The sequence below is a fragment of the Nicotiana attenuata genome, chromosome 7, assembly GCF_001879085.1.
Source record: "Nicotiana attenuata strain UT chromosome 7, NIATTr2, whole genome shotgun sequence".
NCBI lineage: Eukaryota > Viridiplantae > Streptophyta > Magnoliopsida > Solanales > Solanaceae > Nicotiana > Nicotiana attenuata.
In genome coordinates, this window is record NC_031995.1 from 64,008,819 (window position 1) to 64,030,594 (window position 21,776).

General features: G+C 41.8%; 1 pseudogene; it reads left to right on the forward strand.

Annotated features, from left to right (window-relative positions):
* LOC109230513 lies at window positions 20,862-21,483 on the forward strand (annotated as a pseudogene).

Here is a 21,776-nt window from a genome sequence, read left to right on the forward strand (position 1 = left end):
GAGTAGGAACCACGGGGCTATGCATTTAATCGTAGCAATATCTCTTAGCTTTGTGATGCCTTAAGAATAGTTAGTACTCTGGTTGTGACGCTTAGGCTCAGTTTTTGACTCTAGTATAAGTACCTTAAATATAAGATTCTTAAATTTACTTAACTGCTTTGAGTGGAATGTCGTGATAAAAAGACTAATCATGAATGAGTTATGTGCCATGTCTGCGTGAGGTTTGTAGGTATTCTATGCGTTGCATTTGATGTCTAGAACTTGCCCCGTGTGTGTGCAAAGCGAAATAGTAGTCATGTTCAGTCTGAGAAATGTTATAGGCGTTTCTTTGTTAAGCCAGATATATATATATATATATATATATATATATATATATATATATAGAGTACCCACCTAAATGTTATGTATCGTAGTTAACCCCTTTGAGCTTATAATCCTATTTCTTTGGTAACCACATTACAAGCCGTACCCCTTTGTTTGACTCGACCATATATTTGAACCTTGTCACCTCTCATGAGCAATTGAATTGTGATGAATTATGAAAAAGATAACGTGTGGGGTGGTGGGTTGGCTTTTGAGTGGAACAATTGAAATAAGGAGAAAGGTGCACCGTTTGAAAGAAAAAAATGTTCAATAAAAGGCACTTGGATAGAAAATATAAAAAAAGAGAAGGAAAGAAAAACAATAATAGCCGTATTGTATTAAAAAAATTAATTCTTGATGGTGGTGGCTAGTGATATACTGGTGCTTAAAGAAGTAGGGGGTAAAATAGAGTGAAGTCAAGGTGGAGTTTTTGGTTTGGCATAAGTATAGGCTTGAATGTTAAAGTGTATGGATTAAAGTGCTTAAGGGAGGTGTAGTCACTTATATCCAAATGTATCCTACCCGACCCGCAGCCTACATTACAACCAATGAAAGTCCTACTTGATCTTCGACTTAATGAACTCGATTAGTAGAATATTACACTACGGGAAAGCTTCTGGTGTATCATTTGTGGCATTGAATGTTATTTCTGAGAGCGAGTGAATTTTTCCTATCTTGAGTTCCTACGTTATTAAAATTCATTGTATGTGGAACTAAGCACATGATTCATAAAGGAAAGGTAATGTTGTTGACTTCCATGTTAGAGTAAGTAAGTGAATTGTGAATAAGGCAAGGTATTTGTGAGCCGAATCTTTAGGCGAGGATGTCATACCTTTGTGCTTAAACTAATTTAAAGATTTCTGGTATAATAAGTTAAGGGAATTGCTTAATAGGTTGTGTCTATAAGTGTAGTTTGATTTCTCGAGGACGAGCAATGTTTAAGTGTGGGGTATTGATGTATGGCTATAATTCATGGTTTAGCACATTATTCGCGTTGCATTTAATACGCTTTAATGATAAATTATACTTTATTTGCGTGTATTAGGGTTCATTTTATGTGTAGGTGAATTGGAGATGAAAGTAGAGAAAAAATGATACTTACAAGTCGAAAGCGTGCACGGGAGCAGTTGAATAGGAGAAGCTGGCGAAGCCAGGCTTGTAGCAGGCGAGATATCTAGTGACGCCAGGCTTGTAGCTAGCGAGATACCTGGCGACGCTAGGCTTGTAGCGGGCGAGAGACCTGGTGAGGCGAGGCAGTAGGCGAGATTGAGTAGGCCTTATACCTGGCGACGCCAGGCTTAGGGCGAGGCCCACCAGGCGTTATGCCTGGCGACGCCAGGTCTGGGGCGAGGTCCATTCCGAGTTTTGAAGACTTATTTCGTCTCCCGGTTTGACTAGGATTTAACCTACACATTTAGGTCTTTTCCTACACATATAAATAGACCTAAAATGCCACTTTGAAGGACTTTTGCAATCGGAGGCAATGATAGCTTGTGGAACAACTGTTGGGAGTTAAAATCATTGATTTCTACATCCTTTCATCTTTACTTTGTATTTTAATTATGCAAAATACTTTGGATATTGTTACCATAAGTATGAGTAGCTAAACTCTTAATCTAGGGTTTTGATGGAACCTATTGGAGGATGATTTTCCTGTTACTTTAATATAGATTTTCTGTAGTATTTTCTCTATTTCTTCAATTATATTATTATTGTTGTTGATTTAAGGGCCCTCAATTAACTATGCCTATTTAGTATGTATTACTCGGGAGAGAGTGCCTATTTAGGTAGTTGTTGAACAACATCACTCCTAACGTATATGAGGGATCAATACGAAGGGTTTAAAGGTGGGATTAGGGATAATGAAACCTTGGTGGGATCTGAGTGACCTGTACTTAAATCTAGCTAGCGTAATTCGGGAGAATATGTCTAGTATATTGTGGTAATTACTCAGGAGAGAGTTACAACAGTCAGAGTGCTTATGATTGGTAGAGAGGACTTAGGGAAATTTATAGAAAACGTAGCGGAAAGAATTCCGACAATAGGAGAAATCACAACCTTAGATCATTCCAATTCTTGTCTACAACCCATTCGTAGTTAGTTATTATTTATTGCATTTTCATTACGTAATATTTAGTTAGTACACATCCAATTCGTTACTTAAATATATCTGAATATTGATTGCGTGAATTTGTGCGAGTCTAATAGTTGTGCTTAATAGGTTAATTCCCTGTGGGATTCGACTACAGACTTATTAACCAGAATATATTTGCAACGACCGCTTAGTCCTTTTTATAATGCATAGTTGGGCGTGATCACTACCCTGCTGCAGGTGCTTGAAATAGCTACATAGTTCATCTCTCTATTTGAAGGGAATAAACTTCTCCAAGAACTGCAAAAACTGAGCCTCTATGAGAAGAGGTTATCATGCTAGCCTGTCCAGCTCATAAACTTGCCACCACCTCTTTGAAGAACCATGCATTTGAAAGGCAATGAAATCAACTTCGTTGGACTCAACTTGTCCCAATTTGTGCAAACTTTCATGACAACAATCTATGAAATATCGGGCATCATCTAAAGGTGCACCACTAAAGTGAAGGGGAAACAACTTGGTGAAACTGTCCAACCTATTCAGCTCATCAAGTGACGTTGTGAGCCTCTCCCCAGGTTGTACAACAATAATAGGTCGAACCACCCAACTGGTAGAACTCCTGAGGTTTGACAACCATGGGCCATATGCTCTGGAGTGTGAGTAACGAGAGTTGGAATTCCTCCCCCGACCTGAGAAGCGGTTGGTGCCGTAGGGAACCTAAGCTGGTCCTACGAGCTCGACCTGAACTGGAATCTTGTCCTCTGGAGCTAACTGAGGCTCAATTGTGGGTGCCACTATGGGTGCTCTAGGGTGAGCTCTGCCTCTGCCTCTTCCCTTGCCTCGGCTCCTACCTCTAGTAGTGACTACAATCTGGGCTTCGGCTCCTGCTTAGTTTTGGACAAGCACGTGTCTTCACCATATGTGATAGAATAAGAGATGAAATATTCAAACTCCATGATAGGACAAAGCCGCACGATAGAGAAAGAAAGAAGGTGAAGTTTCCTAAAGCCTTAAGTTTTGTTCCCTTACAACAAGATTAGGCAACATACTTACCTTAATAAGTCCATATCAACCTTCCAAAATTACCTTTCCCATAGAAATGACCTCCAAGTGGCTTGAATCTAGCCAAATATAGCTCATAACTTCAAACAGAGCTATAGGAATCAATTTCAAAAAAATAAAACTTCAATCTTTAATCATATCCCAAAAAGTTAAAAAGAAAAAGAAAAAGAAAAAGAAGTCAACTCCGAGCCTACTTGGTCAAAAACCGATTTAAGGGGTAGATCTCGCTTACCCATAACCCTCCGAGTCCAAATATGCGTTTGGTTTTTAAATCCAAGTCCAAATCATAGCTCAAAACCTAAAATTTCATTCTCTTAAGTTGTAGGCAAAAATCCCAAATTTCATCCCAAAATTCCATGTATTGATGTTAATTCTAGTGATAGATTTATGTAAATCTCATAAATATAGGTTAAAATCACTTACTCCAAGCTTGTAGATAAGGATCTAGGTTAAAACCCTTCAAATCCGAGCTCCCAAGTCTCTAAAGAGGTGAAGAATGAAACAAAATCTAAAAATCCCATTTATATAAAAGAATATCTGATCTCACACAGTTCTGGCTGCACTTTCCTAGTGCGAGCCGCACTTCCAATCGCAATCTAAACTTTGCAACCACAATCCATGTTGTGCGTTCATAATCCAGTTGTGACTGCACTCTAGCCTTTAGTAAAATGACCATAACTCTTTGTACAAACATACAAAGTATGAAACGGTTTAAATTTCTGGAAACTAAAGTCAAAGGGCTACAATTTTTATTTTTGGATCATCCACAAATTCCTCAAAGATAAGGAGATATAAGCTTCCGAACCAGACCAACAAACCTGCAGATTTCCTATTTCAGCCCTCAGTGTGATCCGCACTTTGGCCAATGCCCGCGCACTCGAGAGGTTGTAGCCGCACTTAAAGCTTTGCCTCAGCACTCTAAAAGTTCCCTTAGCACTCCAAAAAGTGCCCTCTGCACCACTGATGCTCCAGAACATCATCAAAGTAGCGAAATACTCAAACTTATTCGAAACCACTATCCGAACCTTTGCAAGGTCTCAAGTATACCCTGTGCTATCATCCTAAAAAGCTCATAACCACTATCCGAACCTTTTCAAGATCTCAAAACATATAAGGAAACATAACATCTACGAATCAAAGGCCAAACCACATGTTGAATTTACCTTAACTTCATGAACTTCAATACTTCCAACCATGCGTCTGATTCATACCTAGACATCTCCGATCTCAACTAAACTTTGCACACAAGTTCCATTCAACAAAATGAACCTATCCACAGTCCTGGAGTAACAAACAAATCCAATAACCCCTAAGTCAACTATTGGTCATACTTATGAACTTTTCAATTCTTTACATTGCCAACTTTTGACAAATAGAGCCAAAACTTTGTAGGAACCTCCAAATCAAATCAATCCATACGCCAAGTCCAAAATCACCATATAAACCTATTGAAACCATCAAATCCCAATTTCGAGTCCGTTTACCCAAAAGTCAAACCTTGGTCAACTCATTCAATTTAATGATTTTATAATAAGAATTTCTCTTACAAACCGCCTCCGAACCTCTCATAAATCCAAATCAATCATACTGGCAAGTCATATTACATCATATGAAACCACTCTAGGTCTCAAATCAAAAAACAAAATGCTAGGACTCAAAACGACTGATCAGGTCGTTACATCCTAAGCTTATTGATAAAGATGGAGGTCCAAACCTATTAAAACCGAGCTCCCTTAGTCCCCGAAGTAGTGGACAGTGAAATAATATCACAATACTCGATATTTGTACAAAACTATTTGAACTTAAATAGTGCTAGCCGAACTTTACTAGTGCAAGCCGCACTCATAGACGCACTTAACACGATATCAGTAGTGACTGCACAGCCTATCACAATCCAATATCCCACCAGATTCATGACGGCATCTAACACCATTTTCTAGGTAAGCCATCAATCAATAATCAGAAACAAACGTAACTAACAATATTGTATAGTCTCATCAGCGAAATAATCATAAATAACCGAAGTCAATTGCAACAATACAACTAAAACCATCCCATGATTTGGTGTCATCGAGTACATGAGCTCTATAGAATAAGTAGATACAAGATCTGAATCAAATACAATGGTGTCCGAAAGACTAAGTAGTCTTAACATGAAAAAAGGAAAGGGACTTCAAGGCCTACGAACGGAACAACAGTGCTACCTCGAGATCTCCGTCTAAGCCGGATCCGGCTCACATGCAACTACCACGATCAGCAATACTTAGATCTGCACACGAAGTGTGGAGTGTAGTATAAGTACAACCAACCCCATGCGCTCAATAAGTAGCAAGCCTAACCTCTGGCTGAAAGAAGTGACAAGTTTGTCAAGGTCCAATGCTCACTTTCCATAGCCAACAATAGCAATAACAGCAGAATAATAACATATGAAGGAAAACAACTCAAATAAGAACAGGCTCAACTTAAAACAATAGAATAAGAAATAGACATGCTTTTCAGATAAAACAGCCAAGGCATCAACTTCCATAGAATCCACTTAGATAGGAATTTAACAAGATAAAACTGTAATATCAAGCTCTAAACATCAAGTAGAGTCACCAAATACCAATTAGCATGAGGGATAATATAGCTCTATGCCTGCATGTCAGTTATAAATGCCAAATAAACAAAGAATCATAGTCCAAGAATGCTAACGGTGCCTGGCCCAAAGCCCATGTACCCTCACAGACACACATACACATTCTCAACATTGTAAGGGTGCCTGACAAAGCACATATATATGACCATGTGCCTACGCCCACAGTTATTGCCTGACTCCAGAATGGTGGGTCCTTGTCCAAGAGCTGATCGGATCTAAGTCAATAATAAATATCACTTATCCTAATAGGGGGCCTAGAGCACGCATCACCTCATAGTTAATACCACTCAGCCCAACATGGGGCCTGGCGCACGCATCACCTTATTATCAATAGCAAATTGGCTCTATGGCCTAAGATCATTCATCAATCCGCTCAAGTCTCCATATTCCAACATATCAAAGAAGCATAATTTAATATACCGCACAGAATATACCAACGTACTACAATTCAGCTAAAACTCGTGTCACTTACAAGGACACCAACAACAAGTGAGATAACATTATCAAAAGTACACAATGACCGAGATATAACACGGGGATATAACACCATGACTAAAAAGTATTACTATGACTAAGTCAAATAGTTCAACATAGCAAAAATAGCCCTACCATGCCTCAACAAGTAAGCAAAATAGCCTAGACATAATTTCTAGCATGAATGATAGCTCGCGTAGTCATACAAATGGAGAAAACATGATATCAAAGAAGCGTGATAGCAAAATAAGGAATATATTGGCCTAAGAAGTACACGAATCATGAATAATCATGATGCACGCATACACGCTTGTCACCTAGCATATACGTCACCCCAACCCATAACAAATATCATAGCTCATGGGGAAATAAGCCTCAAACCATGCTTAGGCAAGATACTTACCTCATCCAGATTAGTCTTCAACCTCGGATCGCGTCAAAACCTCGATCTAGCTCTCCAATTGCGCAAATTCAAGCCAAACATCATCCATGAAAGTCACCAATGCCATAGGAAGTGATCCCAATCCTTAAGCTTCGTTCTTTGAAGAAATTACCTTAAGTCATCAAAAGTCAACCCGGCGCACGTGCCCAAAATCCGAAACCAATACCAAAATTCGATGACCCATAACCTAGCGAGTCCAAATATGTAATTAGCTTTCAAAACAGAGTCCAAATAAGTCCTCAAATCCCAAAAATACATTCTCTTAAAGTGTAGGCAAAACCCCAAATTTTCTTTAAAAATTCTAAGTTTTAGGTGTATAAATCCTTGGGTAATCAATATATAAAACCAAATCCAAGTGAAAATCACTTACCTCCAACGTAGTGGTGAAATTGCTCTTTAAAATCTCCTCTTCTCGAAGTTTAGAGCTCAAATATGAAATAATGGATAAAATCCTAAAAATGACATCTTCAAATACTCTGCCCTAGCTGTACACTACGCGAACGGGACCTCAGGCCCACGTTCATGGAGAAAAAAACAACACAGCGCCTAAAAACCTTCATCGCAAATGCGACTTGCACGTTGTGAATGTGAAGGAAAACTGGCCTCTCAACTGCACGAATGCAAGAGTCCAAGCGCGAACGTGAAAGGCTGCTGACCAACCTTCTCCAACACTTCGCGAACGCGATAGCCATCATCCACAATACTCTGCGAATGTGAGAACTTCATCGCGAACGCAATGAACAAAGTACCAGCAGCCCAAAAAACTCTACACAAATGCGATGCACTGATCATGAATACGAAGCACATCAAAATATGGTCAGAAATCAACAACTCAACACAACCAAAATGGTCTGAAACCACCCCAAATCACACCAGAGCCTTATGGGACCCTATCTAATCATACCAAAAAGTCCAAATACATTATCCAAACTTATCCAAAGGCTTGAAACACCACAAATAACATCAAAGCCAATAATCGTGCATCAAAATCATTCTCTTAACTTCAAAAATTTCCATCTTGCAACCACGCTAACCAATCCATAATCTGACCAAATTTTGCGCAGAAGTCTATAATTACAAAATGAACCTATTTCAACTTCCAGAACGACAATCCAAACTCGATAATATTAAAGTCAACTCCCAGTCAAACTTGTGATCTCTCTAATTTATTAAATTTCCAACTTTAGCCGAAGAGAGCTAAAACCTTCTAGGAACATCCAAATCAAAATACGGTCATACCATAAGTCTAAAATTTTCATATGAACCTATTGGAATCATCAAAATACAAATCCGAGATCGTCTACTCAAAAGTAAAATTTTGGTCAACTTTTCCAACTTAAAGCTTCCGAATTGAGAATTACCCTTCCAAATCAACTCCTGACCTCTCAAAAATCAAAACCACCCATAAACACGATTCATAATGCATAATGTAAAGCTACTCAAGGTCCCAAACTGCCAAACGAAGTGCTAAATCTCAAAAGCACTGGTCAGGTTATTTCATTGCCACTCTTCAGTAAAATGACCATAACTGTTTACCGTGAAAATGGTAATGACAATTAAGTTTGTTGATGGGACTCTAAAAATACGTGATCTATTATTATGCTAGTTGTGGATCAGTTGATTCTAAGTGTGTAAAGTTTAAGGGTGAGACGCGAGCTAAAATAAAGTAGTAATCGAACTGAGAGATAGCCTTTCGGGGCCTCGAGCTGGTCGATTTGGGGCCTCGAGGTCGGGTCCCAAGCAAGGACTCGAGTTATCAGGGGCGATCGGGGAAGGGTTAACAGATTCAATAATATTAAAAGGAGGCTCTTTATGGCCAATAAGGAGCAATAAATGTAGAACGAGTACGAAGATAATAAGATAGAGCAACAATATCAATATAGTATATTAGAGAGAAAGAGAGAAAGTTAAAATATATTTCATGTAGGGCCTTTGGAGCAACATCAGTCTTCCTTACAATAGTAAAAATCCCCTTTATATAGAAGGGGGAAGCTTATATGGTAAGGCATACATTAGCTGTAAAGGTGTGGAGATAGGACGGCAGGAAATGACGCCCCGAGTAGGGCTCAGAATAGCCTGGCTAGGCTTTGTCAGACTCAGCCATGACAGACTTAGCCGCGTCTTGGGAACTTCCCATTTTTACTCTAGCCCCGACCGATACCCTCTTAAGGCCGGGTGCTGATGGGCTCCGAGGGAGAAGGCTCGAGCGCATCTTTGCAGCCTCAAGGCTTCGAGGCGATCTTCCGAAATGTTTTAATGACGGGAAATTGGACCCTCCGATTTTGCCGTATACAGATAGTCTCCGCATTTCCTAGATCCAAGTGTTAGGAAATGAATTTGATGTCCGGCTCTCCGGGCTCTCTGTGATAACATCACACTGACGATGCAGCATGTGACATAAGCCGTTATGATAACCGCAAACGTTCCATCGTTTCGCCTTTCCAGGGTTGTTCAAAGCCTTGCGGTTTCTCGTCCTCCAAAATCATAATGTCGCCGTCGATTGAGTTGCCCAGGACGCATTAAATGCGCATGTTGTTACGCTTTCCGAGGAAGATAATGGCGTCGTCGATTACTCTTCCCCTCCCCCTTTTCCTATAAATGGGAGCCTCTTGGGATTAATATTTCACCCAAGTTCCTTCCTATATTTTCCATATCTTCCCTTCTTTCCATCCTTAACCATCTTTCGCCATGATTGGGGTCCATCGCTTTGCGATCGTCTGGCCGAGCTTATATAGGTCGTGCCAAGGTTTACCCCTTGAACTTCCTTTTGTTGAGCGGGATTTCATTGTTTTGCCATTGTTGTTATTGTTGTTGTTGTCGTTGTCGTGCCGAGACGAAGATACAGGGACGACTGACTTCTTCTGATCTAGATGGATGTTCGGACTATACTTCGCTGCTCACCCTCCTGCCCCAGCTCGGCGCATTACACCCCTTTTGGATTCCTTGGGGTGTGGTGGTGCTCATCTACTAATTGTTGCACCCCGTGCTGGGGCAACGTCCTTAAGAAGTGGCCCTACGATAGCGGTGCTGGTGAAATTCGCACCAGCCAAATTTTTCGCGCGGCCACTTCTTCGTTCCTTCCGGCTTCCCCTTCGTCAATTTGCTCTTCTCCATCGCTTTCCCCTTCTACATCGTCCCTTTTGAAGATGCCATTCTGGGGGGTCTAGGTAAGGCTTCGAGGGGATGGCGCTTTGGAAGATATTGTCTTTGAGGCCATGTGCCCCAGGGAATGATACCCGGAGATGTTGCCGCCGAAGTTGTACCTTTGAGAATAGGCTAGGCTTTGGATCTTTCACTATGTATCATTTTTTTGCTTTTTGCTTCTGTGTAGGGACTCTTTGTAAGCTTTTGTAATCATATGTAAGGACCCCTCGAGGGCTGTTGTAAGCAAATTTTCATAAATATAAAGATACTTCTCGATTTCTGCCTTTGATGTTTGTCATGTTCTTTTATTTTTTGCGGGGATCCTGAATGTATGCCTCCGCTGACGTTTATCAATATCTAACTCAAATGCGAGTATTCCTTTCGGTTTTTGGTCGATAGAAATGGCTCTTTTCCGAGCCCACCGTTGTTCCTCGGACCAAGCTTGAAGTGTTCTGATAGACCCGGGCCATCGGGGCCCTCGAGTCACATGGAGATAGTACTTTGAGGCTTGAAGTTTTTTGACAGCGGTGTCTGAGTGAGGGTCGGCTTCGGATACCTGGAGATTTGCTTTGAACTTGGCGTGGATAACCTTTTAAGTCATTGTAGATAGATCCTAGATGATGAGTTACCCGGATTTAGGCGGTGTCCTGGGGTCAAACCACTATGTGCGGAGCTCGAAGTGCTTGTTCCTCCTCTTGGTGGAACCCTTCGAGTTCGGCTATTATCTCGAACCTCGTAACGGTGCTGGAGGTTTTCTGGAGCCTAACTTCTTTTTTGATGGAGGTCCCCGAGGTCGGGTATCACCTCGAGACTGGATATGGAGTTGTTGTCTTCTTAAAGCCTAACTTCTCTTCGATGGAGGTCCTCGAGGTCGAGTACTGCCTCGGGACTGGCATTCGAAGTCATTGGCCTCCCGGGGCATATCTCGGGCGGGCGGACCGTTGCTGTTTCCACGTGTATATAGGGTTGCTTCCGCTTCTTAGGAGATCCCACCTTTTTAGAAAGCTATCTTCTTATTTCTGCGTTGAGTCCTTCGTTACCATAGCATCAGAGTGTTTGTGTAGGTTCCCACTTTTGCCCTTTCAGTACTGCCGTAGTCATGACTGCTATTTCGAAGTTTGCCTGTCAGAGTGGGGATAGTTCTGCTCCCAGTGCTCTTGAAGACTATGTCTTTGATAGGAGAGGAGCACCTTGAGTTGGTGAGGAGAGACTACAGATGGGGAGAGGAGGTAGCGCTACAGGTGCTTTACCCGGACGAGGGTATCGCTGACCCTACTGATGGGTTCCTGAATTTATATATGTATCCCTTCACACTAGGACCTCTTGACAAGGTTGTGCTCGACTTTTGTATGAAGTATCGAGTTACCTTGGCCCGGGTACAACCGTCATTTTGGCGAACAGTGTTGATGATGAGGTTTTTGCGGAGAAGGCAGGGCTTGAATTCACGCTCAGCCATCTCGTCAGGTTGTACCGGCCCTTTCACCACCGAGGTCTGCTAAGCTTGCGGTGTCGTTCGTCTACGCCTTTTGTTGTTGATGATGATGAAGGCGGAGATCGGGATTGGGCTAGTTGGTTCGTCCGGGTCCGGACGACTGACGTTTTCCCCGTGGAGTTTGTGCCATTCCCTGAAGAATGGAACCATATGCATGAGTAGAGAGTCCGGTGCTTTCTCAAATTTGTTCATGTTGAAAGCTAGTCTCATAATCGTGTTTCCTTCTTTTCTGCAGCGATTTCATGGGCGCCGGACAAAGTTCCTGATCTGCCTGGTTGGGTCAGGAAGCTGGCGACCCACTCGACTTGCGACGAGCGTAGGTGGAGAGCTGCATCTCGGGGCAGATGGGAAGCAAAACGTCATGGTGCGTGTGTATATTGCTTTTCCCTTGTCCCTTGTTTATATGGAGAGACATTCTTCCCTTTTTTATGTATTAATCTTCCTGCTGCAGGTATCGGAGAGCCTCTGAAGGCGAGGTTGTGCCCCTCCGGAGAGGAGGAGGGGTTGTCGGCTTTCGAGCCAAAGGATGTCAATAGTAAGCTGGAGATGTACTTGCAGGGAGATGGTGCTTACAGCAAGGCGAAACGGGGCCGGGCCTCCGAGACGGAAATATCGCCCGGGTCTCTCGCGCCCGAGGTTTCCGGTTCTAGAAAGATAGCTCCTCCGAGAAATCGTGTTTTGACCGGGGTCGATTCTTCCGGGGCAGAGGGGGCTAGATCGACAGATATGTGTTCGACCTTCGAGGAAGTCTTTCGACTTCACTTTGAGGTGAGCTTCGTCATAGGCCTCCTGGATCCATATCTTCCCTTTCTTACCGGGTTTTTCATTTTGCAGGCCTTTGACGGGCTTAGGTCCAAGATGCTCCATCATGGAGCTAGGCTCCGAAAAGCTCTGGATGAGGGTAGATCCCTTAGGCTCCTTTGCGAGGAGAAGGAAGCCGAGTTGGCATACTGGCAATGCGAGGTGTATCAGAGCATGAATTACGAGAGCTATTTGATGGAGCAGGTAACTTCCCGTCCTGGTTGAGTATGCATTTTGCCTTTTAACTTCTAAGGTTAACTCTTCGCCCACCTCAGCTGCAGAAAAAGATGGAGGCTTTGGAGCGCCTTAGGGGCGAGGCCGATCAACTCAGGAATGACTGTAGCGAGCTGAGATCTCAGGCGTAGGTCCAAGCCTCAGAGGAGAAAAATGCATCGGCTAGACTTTCGGCCCTCAAGTTCCAACTCCGCTTAGCTCGTGACAATGCTTCAGTTCAAGCGGGTACGATCACGAAGCTTGAATCCGAACTCTCGAGGCTCAGGGCTGAGATCGTTGATGCTCGGACCAAAGCGGTACTGAACCGTACTAAGGTCAATCAGGAGATGGCGATTCATTTGAAGGATGCTACCAATGCCCAAGCCGAGTTGAAGAGGGTCCTTGATCCTGGAGAGAAGATTGAAGAATATGCTCGTTGCAAATCTCGGAGAAAAGTTCTCGAGGAGATCAGTGTCAGGGGTTTTGTTCTCTCGAAAGAGTTGGCACGAGCGAGGGCGGACGAGCGCGATGCTTGGTTACTCGTGTCCGATGCCGAGGAGAGTGAAGATGAGGCCGATAGGCCGTAGATCTCGGGGGTGGGGCGTAGACCTCGCCATCCCGTATGTAGTACCTTTTTAGAGTATGTTTGTAAATGAAAAATGTATTTTTCTGCGTATATACCTGAAAGGAAAAACCCTTTGCGGCTTTAGTTCTTCTGTACCCCCCCCCCTTATGTTTTGCTTATGACCAGCTGGACTGGTTTAGTGAGATCCTTAGATTCGTGATACGGCCCTGGGGCTCATTAGGCAGGCCCGGGGGCTCTTACGCGCTCGGTTGATGCGACCTTTGGTGTTAGCAGGTATTTAAGCACTTACACTTTTGCTCAACTATTTCGGGTAAAGTCCCCGAGTCGGGTTTCAACTTGAGCTCATATATCCCTCAAGCTTTTTATGTTTGCATGGGTCGGCGACAGTGGCTCTTATGTTTTAACTCTTTTGGATTCAGTCTCCGAGTTGGGCTACGACTCGAGCACAGTTGACCCTCAAGTTTTACGTTTGTATTGGGCGGGCGACAATGGCTTTTACGCCTTCGATCGAAGCGATCTTTTATGTAAGCTGGCGACAATGGCTCTTATGCTTCGCCCTTAGGCGTGTGTGTGGCCCTGAGGCTCGTTAGGCTGGCGACAATGAATCTTACTCTTTTCCCTAAGGCATATGTGCGGCCCTGATGCTTGTTAAGCTGGCGACAATGGCTCTTACGCTTTGCCCTTAGGCATATGTGTGGCCCTGAGGCTCGCTAAGTTGGCGACAATGCCTCTTATGCTTTGCCCTTAGCATATGTAGGCTTTATTTTCCTCTCGTTAAGGACTTTTGCAATGATTTTGCCTGACTTGTCATCGATTTGGGAAGAACCTCGATTTCCCATCGTTTGCGATGAAGTTTGAGCACCTCGTAAGGTTTGGCTCGTAGGCTGAGTAGTTTGAAGCCTTATGATTTGGAGCTGACATGGTCGATGCTCTTTTGCCTGTTGAGGGTAGCATGTTTAACCGGTTCTTTTCGAAGTAGATTCGAAGAAATGGCCTATGATTTTGTAGCGACGGTCGGGCGTCCCTGTGTCGCGTTAGTTTGGCTGGTGCAGCCGTATGACCGTAGTCATTTATGTTTGGTCGGAGCCATTTTTTGGTCCCGAGTATGGTAGTTTATGCGTCTATATCGAGGCTATGCCTTTTTAGGGGTCTTACAAATTTGATATATAGCATGAACTTCGAGATCAATTTTATGCCTATAGTAAGGTCTTACAAAACTTTCATGCCTTTCGAGGTCTTACAGTTTGTGTTGTTGCTTTGTGCAAGTTCTACAAGACCGAGTCTGCCCGCTCGGGGTCTTATGGCCTCGGATTTTTTGCTGAATGGCGATTGGCGACAGTCTTTGAGTCATCGAGTTTGTTTTGGCTTGAGAGTCGTTACTCGTGAGCTCGGGATTGCCTCATTGAGGGCTTACGACTTTGGAGATTCCGACCTTGAGGTTGTGCGTATGCTGAGTTCTTTGGCGCCAGTCTCCGAGTATTCAGGATGCTTTCCTTTTGGAGATATTTCATGATTTTTGTGCTGCCTCGTCGAGGACTTACTAATTTGGAGTTTCGACCCTGAGGTCATGCGGGTGCCGACCTTTCAGGACCGGGGGCGCGCTCGAGATTCAGTCGACCCTGGAGTTGTAGGTTTTGACCTTCTTGTCGTTGCAGCTATCATCTTCTCATTCGACTCGACCCTTCTGGTAAGATCCTCGAGCATTTTTACGATAGCAAGGTCGGCTATCGAACCATTATTGCTCAGTCTCTCTGGTACATGTTCGGCCGAGGGAGTTATCCCTGGTGCTACGGTGCTGGGAGTTTTCGGGTGGCTTTGCAGTTGAGCGATAGCCATCTGTTGTGCCTGCAACATTTCAAAAATAACATGAAGGCTAACTTCCTGTTCTTCCCAAGCTGGGGTTTTTCGGGCTTCCTGTTGGTCTTCTTGCTGTACGATCCTGTCGGTGTGTGAGGTTTCATCGACCTACTGTTCGTCTTGCGAACCCGCGTCCGCTGGAATCAGTCCAAGTGCGTTATCGAGGTTCAGTGGTGGCGCGTCGACAATTGGAACAGCTACACCGTTCTCTCCGTGGTTTTCGAGGTTGTTGTTCTCAACTATGTTCACTAAGGCAGACATTTTGACCTGAAATCGAAGATCTTTGACAAGAAGAAGTGTGAAAGATAACTTGCGTTGTGCAATGAAACTAGCAAGAATATAATCACTATTATTTTTAGCCCCACGGTGGGTGCCAAACTGTTTACCGTGAAAATGGTAATGACAATTAAATTCGTTGATGGGACTCTAACAATACGTGATCTATTTTTATGCTAGTTGTGGAGCAGTTGATGCTAAGTGTGTAAAGTTTAAGGGTGAGACGTGAGCTAAAATAAAGCAGTAATCAAACTGAGAGATAGCATTTCGAGGCCTCGAGATGGTCAATTTGGGGCCTCGAGGTCGGGTCCCGAGCTCGAACTCGAGTTATCAGGGGCGATCGGGGAAGGGTTAACAGATGCAATAATATTAAAAGGAGGCTCCTTATGGCCAATAACAAGCAAAAAATGTAGAACGAGTACGAAGATAATAAGATAGAGCAACAATATCAAGAGAGTATATTAGAGAGAAAGAGAGAGAGTTATCATATATTTCATGTAGGGCCTTTGGAGCAACATCAGTCTTCCCTACAATAGTAAAAATCCCCTTTATATAGAAGGGCGGAAGCTTATATGATAAGGCATACATTAGCTGTAAAGGTGTGGAGATGGGACAGCAGGAAATGACACCTCGAGTAGGGCTCAGAATAGCCTAGCTAGGCTTTGTCAGACTCATCCGCGACAGACTTAGCCGCGTCTTGGGAACTTCCCATGTTTACTCTAGCCCTGACCGATACCCTCTTAAGGCCGGGTGTCGATGGGCTCCGAGGGAGAAGGCTCGAGCGCATCTTTGCAGCTTGGAGGCTTCGAGGCGATCTTCCGAAATGTTTTAATGATGGGAAATTGGACCCTCCGATTTTGCCGTATACAATAACAATGACCATAACCTTTTGTACAAATATCAAAATGAAAAACGGTTTGGATTTTGGAAACTAGACTCAAAGGGATAAAATTTTCATTTGAATGATCCCCAAATTAGTTATTGATTTTGAGATATAAGCTTCCTAAATTAGACTAACAGATCTGCAGTTATGTTTTTGTATCCTTAGTGCAGTCCACACTCTATCTATTGCCTCCATACTCGGCCCACTGACTCTGTACTTGCGGAATTGCCTCAGTAATCCAAAAGTACTTTTCACACTCCAAAAAGTGCCCTCCGCACTACCAAAGCTGTAAAACATTAGCAAAGCCTTAAAATGTTCAAACTTATTCAAAACTTACCTAAGCTCCTTGGGACCTCGTCCAATCATCTCAACTTGTCCATATACCCTATAAAAACATTTCCAGGGTCTCAAAATTTATTCAGAAACATCACATTTAAGAATCAAGATCCAAATAAAAATATGAGCTTCCTTTTCACGACACAAAAACCCACCAAGTTGTGACAGCATTTAAACTTCCCCATTATGGAAGCCAAGCTCTATAAGTTACAAATATGGTGAGGAATCTTCAATACTAATAATAAAGACTTCAAATGAATTTAATACAACTATCCTTAGGTCTGGTAGTACAATTCATGAGGTACTAAGATTTAGATTTACAAAGCTGATGTGTAGAATAAATACAATATCAGTTTGAAGTTTACATAAACAGAAATAAAGTTCTAAACTACCACGAATAAGAGGTAGCTTGAATCTGGAACACCGGCACGTCTTCAATGCAAGGCTTCATCTTCCACAGCTAGTTAGCTCTAATATCTGCACACAAGGTACATCAGTATAGTATGAGTACAATCGACCCCATGTGCGAGCATGATCAAACATAAAAACCAACCCTTTCTCAGTAAACATGTGCAAGATATCAAGTCAAATGGCATGATAACACATTCATGCTTTCAACTCACCCTCACCAAGCATACATATATATATATATATATATGTAAAATCAAACAGCACGACAACACCCTTTGTGCATTTATGGCATCCTCGGCAAGTATAGGTATAATAATACGAAACAAGGTAGAATGCATACAGATATAACAACAATAAACAAGGTAGAAGACATAGATGTAACAACACAAGCAAAGTAGAAGGCATATAGATAGTAGTAACAAACAAGGTAGAAGGCATGCAGAAGGTAGTAGTAAACCAGATAGGAGGTATGGATGTAACAACATCAAAAAAGGTAGAAGACTTGTATTTAAAAACAACCAAACAAGATAGAAGGCATATATGTAACAATAGCAAATAAGGAAAAGGGAAAGGTGTAACAACAATCAAACATGTTAGAAGGTATATATGTGTATGTGAGGAAAGGATGATCACAATATAATGCATTTCTCTCGTCCTCGCCTACACGGAACCACCCTTTGCACCATGAACTCTCATCCTCACTTGCACAAAAACATGCTTTGTGCCATTATCATATCACTCTTCCTCACTAAGCAAGGAAACAGTATTTGTGCAATAATAATAATAATTTCAAGAAGCACAAAAACACTCTTCATGCATAAATCATTCATCCGCACAAGCACGAACACCCTTCGTGTAATTCACTCTTCCTAACCAAGCATATGTATAAAACAGTACCAAGTAAGGTAGAAAGCATAAAGAACATCAAGAAGAGTAATTTAGCATAATACTCCACGTGAGAGATATTCATAACTTTTTCACCAATAGGCGAGCCAATATTTCGAAAACCATAATATTCAAATATTCAACAGAACTTTAACATGATCTTTAGCATGACTATGGGAACTCAAGTATCACAAGAATAACATATATAGATAGGTGTTCGTGATGTAAACTATGTCTTCAACTAAATCGAGTATATTAGCAATCTTATGAACATTACATCACATTCAATTAAGATATCATAAATAAAACACGATCTCTGGCATGGATAACTATACTCATATATTCATATAAGCAAATGAAACATAAGTCGAGAAGAGCACAAAGTTCAACAAGGCACATAGAAGCATATAATCACCCCCGAGCATGGATAACCCTGTCACATGCATATACGCTCATCACCTCACATATGCATCTCCCCCCATGTAGAAAACAATATAATTTATTATGAAACATTCCCTTGAACCAAAGCTACGCAAGATGCTTACCTCATCTAGGCTAGTCCAAAGCTACAAAAATGCATTTCCTTGATAAATCACCTCTAACCGGATCAAATCTAGCCAAACATCAACCAAAAAAGTCAATCAATGCCAAAGAAAGTAAACCTAATCAATAAAAGTTTCTATCTTTGAAGAATTCCAAAAAAGTCAACACATTAAGTGATTGCATAGTGGTTGTGGCCATGAAAGAGCATAGAGAAATGCCAGTTTGTGGCTAAGCAGGTGGGTTGTCTCCTGCGAGAGGTTCTGACGTTGTGTGATCTCTATGATGTTTCTGTGAAGAGTTTCCTTTCTACCAGCAGGGTGTGTATGTGCTTCAATTTAAGTTTGGATCGCCTCAAGGAGTTTGCATGACTGTCACAAGGATGAATATGTGCTTAGCAGAAGATTTGATATATTCTATGGATGTTGTTACATGAGCGTGTGAAGGAATTAGTTGAATTACAGTGTGGGATAATGGCAGTTATGGAGTAAGGGTATTGTGGTTTATCAGATGTTATGTTCTATGACTTTGAGCAAGGTGGGGAGTCTACTATCGACAATTAGATTGCATGGTTATGTGTTATATTAGTTTTGGTCTGAGGCATATTTGTGGATCAGTTGTGACTTGAAAAGGTTTGTTTTTAGGATGACTTGAGCAAGGGAATTGCTGGATGCACGATGTGCTATGCTATACTTTATGGGCATAATAGAAATCTTTAAATGATTCTGATTTGTTATTCATGGTGGATGTAGTATGCAAGCAGAAGGGATTAACTCAGTTGCTTAAGATGGGGTTGCTTTTTAAGGTATTTGTATGCTAATGGATCAGTCGTTTGGCTCTTATTGGCAATGCATTTGAGATTAGAGTAGAGTGGATGACTCTAGAGAAGGTTCTAATGAGTTCAATATTCATATATGGTATTTGAGGATTTCCTGGATTTGTAAATGGCTAAGACCTGAGATTTGCATTGGATGGCATCGGGTACTTGCGGTAATTATGTATCATTATGTCACGTCCCGACCTTAGGGAGCACGAGCGGTGCTCAACACGGTTACCCCGGTTGAGCAAGCCTGCGCAATTCCATCTACCCAACTCGCCCATGAATAAATAGAAGAAAATATTTCATTATTTAGACGGTAAGAGGTCATGTGAATAACACTAGTTCATTTCCATTAGTTACGTTGTTAACAAATTTCCAAAACAATACAATATACATTCGTAGTAAGAGTGGAACAGATGATACAATTACAACAAGTTTAGTTCATCCTTCCCAAAACATGATACAGCCGACACTATGTCTACGGAGCCTCTAACAGAACCAAAAGAGCACTAAGACAGTGTTGGCAACAAGGCCCCGGCTATAACTCAAGATGTTATGAACAAAAGACAAAAGATACAGGACCCTGAAGTGAAGTGGGGCTCACCAAGCCAGCTGAGAAGAGGGTATGCTGCTATCACGGATCAACACCACCTGCTGTGGAACTACCTGCATCCATTAAAGATGCAGTGCCCCCGGCAAAGGGGACGTTACTACATATGAAATAGTACTAGTATGTAAAAATAAACACCCTTTCAATAGAACGAGTAAAAATAAACGGAAAAGGAAATATGAAATCAATAAGAGACTCAAATAGTAACAAAGTGTCATATTAGGGGGAAGATAAATTTCAAGCAAGTTCGATATTTTAAGTGGGGAGACCTTTAGCACCGATATACCACCGTGTTTTAGCACGGAGTCCGATCTCTGCCCGATTGGCTAAGCCATCTCACCCTGAGACATCCACTCACAATACCACCATGTGCGCGGTATGGTGTCCGATCTCAGCCCGATCGGCTAAGCCGTCTCACCACAATGTCGTGTGGGTCGACATCACATCTTGCTAGCAATAATCTCATCCCATTCAAGGGGAAACATCTCAACACATCAATGTCATTCCATATAAAGGGAAACAACCTCATCACAATAACACGGGGATTTACCCCTCATTCACTCCTACAACGGCACGTGTAGTTTCGAGGTTAGGTTATTTCGACTTACCCTTCCTTGGTGAATAACGATACTCCCAAAGCATTTATTGTTTAAAGGAATTTATCCCACATTCCACGTTCTTTTACCTATAATTCATTCCATTGGCACCAATGGCTGCGACACAATATCTTTCTTGGCACGTTGGTCGCACATCATATTTCATGCCCTTTTCATTCACTTTCAAATATCATCATGGATAACACAATGAAAAAGAGTTAAAAGTAACCCCAACTTACATTATTTCTTGATTCTAACTAATGCTTTAAAAAATCTTCTACTTCTTCTTATAAGTATATTTGGAATTCAATTCCTTCTTGATTATTTGTTGATTACTTTTAACAAGATTCCATGGCTTCTTCCTCCAGCAATATTGATGAAGAGAGAATTGAGAAGCAAGAGCCAACCCCTTTGGAAAAGCATGTTATGTTCTTTGAAATTAACAAGGATGGTGTGATTTACCCATGGGAAACTTATAGAGGTTTCAGGAAAATTGGAAGTGGCGTTCTCCTCTCAACCGTTGCTTCAATTTTCATTAATATTAGTCTCAGTGGCAAAACTCGACCAGGGAAGTGGCCGTCTCCACTGTTTCCCATTGAAGTGAAGAACATCAAATTTGCTAAGTGTGGCAGTGATAGTGATATCTATGACACCGAAGGAAGGTTCTTTCCTGAAAAATTTGAAGAGTTATACAAGAAGCATGCACGAACAAATGGTAACGCCTTAACTGCCGGCGAGTTAGATGAACTGCTCAAGGCAAACAAGCAACCGAAGGACTTTGCTGGACACATTGCTGCTAAATCAGAGTGGAAGGTGTTGTATCTCCTTTGCAAAGATGAACATGGCTTACTGCCCAAAGACACAGTTAGGAGTGTTTATGATGGTAGCCTTTTTGAACTAATGGCCAAGGCAAAAGTCAAAACAATCCAAGAAACACGGGGATAAATCAAGTCCTTAAAAGGTGCAACTGTTTTTTACTTGTGCGTTTGACACTGTATTTATAGAATTATAGTGGAGAGGTGGATATCTGAGAATCAATACCCCATTGAAATCAAGACTTGTTTAGTTCGATATGATACAAATTAACTTCAAAAAAAAATATCATCATGGATAATCAACAACAAGGCTTTTCAAATTAAGACTTTCAACACACTTTTGAGTCGTTTAGAGCCTTAGGCACATGTGATTTCTTACACAATTTGACATGTATGTCTTCATTAGAATCACGTTTTTAAACTGTAACATATTAGCACAC